Source organism: Seriola lalandi, unplaced genomic scaffold (genome assembly GCF_002814215.2).
Source record: "Seriola lalandi dorsalis isolate HSWRI2012SDOR001 ecotype SW California unplaced genomic scaffold, Sedor1 jcf7180002004091, whole genome shotgun sequence".
NCBI classification, from domain to species: Eukaryota; Metazoa; Chordata; class Actinopteri; order Carangiformes; family Carangidae; genus Seriola; species Seriola lalandi.
Genome location: NW_019474746.1, coordinates 406 through 1,609, shown reverse-complemented (window position 1 = coordinate 1,609; position 1,204 = coordinate 406). Strand labels below are relative to the sequence as shown.

At 38.1% G+C, this 1,204-nt stretch overlaps 1 long non-coding RNA gene across 1 annotated transcript; it reads right to left on the bottom strand.

Moving 5' to 3' along the window:
* Positions 1-7: 7 nt before the first annotated feature.
* On the bottom strand, positions 8-941 carry LOC147820042 (uncharacterized). The gene is made up of 3 exons (XR_015438164.1): positions 835-941; positions 554-621; positions 8-102 (listed from the first exon to the last, which is right to left on the bottom strand). It is a non-coding gene; the product is annotated as an uncharacterized LOC147820042 (long non-coding RNA).
* Between the last annotated feature and the right edge of the window lie 263 nt (positions 942-1,204).

The following is a 1,204-nucleotide window of genomic DNA, read 5'->3' as shown; positions in this document are numbered from 1 at the left end:
TGTGGAAAGGTGAGCAAAGGCCTCCACAGATGAAGAAATTGTGTTATGGAGGTCTGGGCTTCCCATGAGAAGTGGCAAAAGTTTGTTCACCAGTTTGACCATCTGACATAAAAAAAGAGCAAAAAATAACTAAAGTTACATTTTTCACACATTCATTTTCATGTGATTGAATGCAAAACCTACAGAAAACTACAAGGATTGTGTTGTACATGCCCTATGCCCAAATATGATAAGAATGCTGGGTAAAGGGCACACAACTTTGATAAATGATAAGAGCATGTTTTTTTGTTTTGTTTGTCTATCTGTGATGACTACTGATACAATACTTCACTACCCTATCACTATAATATACGGTGTGGTTCGTGACCGGGCCATTCCAGTAGCCACAGAGATGTCATTGAGATGTTTTATCAGCATTTTATCTTTAATGTAATGTAATGTTTGACTTCCAGACTGTACGCATGTTTAATTTTCCACATATGAATTCACACTAAAGGTATTTAAAGAGTTAAAACAAACTAAAACAAAAATATACACACATTTCAAGACTTACCTGGTGAATAATCATGGTAACATTTTCCACTGATGCATTCTCAAAACTTGCCCAAAGACTCATGTTGCCTGAAATCACAAGAGATATTTTTTCACAAAGTGGACTTCAACTTTAGTGTCAAGCATTTAAACATAATCCACCACATGAAACTTAGTAGAGTATTGTGCTACTTGGGGCTCCTAGGCAGCCTGGCATCAAAGCATGAATAATGAAGTGCACTCCATCAGAGTTCATCAGGATTCAACATGTCCACCTACAGTGACACTGAGAAGCTGACTTGCCTTGGCCAGACTCCAAGATGAAGTGAGTGATGTTAATGAACACAGAAACGTAGGCCTGTGCTGTGCTGTTTGGTGGCAGGAGGCTCTGGACTGTCTTCATCTCATTCAAAATCCTTAAGAAACAAAGCACATCAATATCTCACGTCTGAGCACGTCTTATCAAAAGATCATGTCTCATCAGATTTAATCAAAGGATTTCAGATGGTGCAACAGCATGCATTCCATGTTTCTCTTTGGTTTTAATTATTCATCTGTAGGGGTTGTTCATTATGGTCACTGGCATGCAGAGGCCTCATGGTTTTTTATCATAGTTATCAACTGGGACCGTTTGCCTAAGATTCAAAATGAATACAATTAATTTCCATCAGCT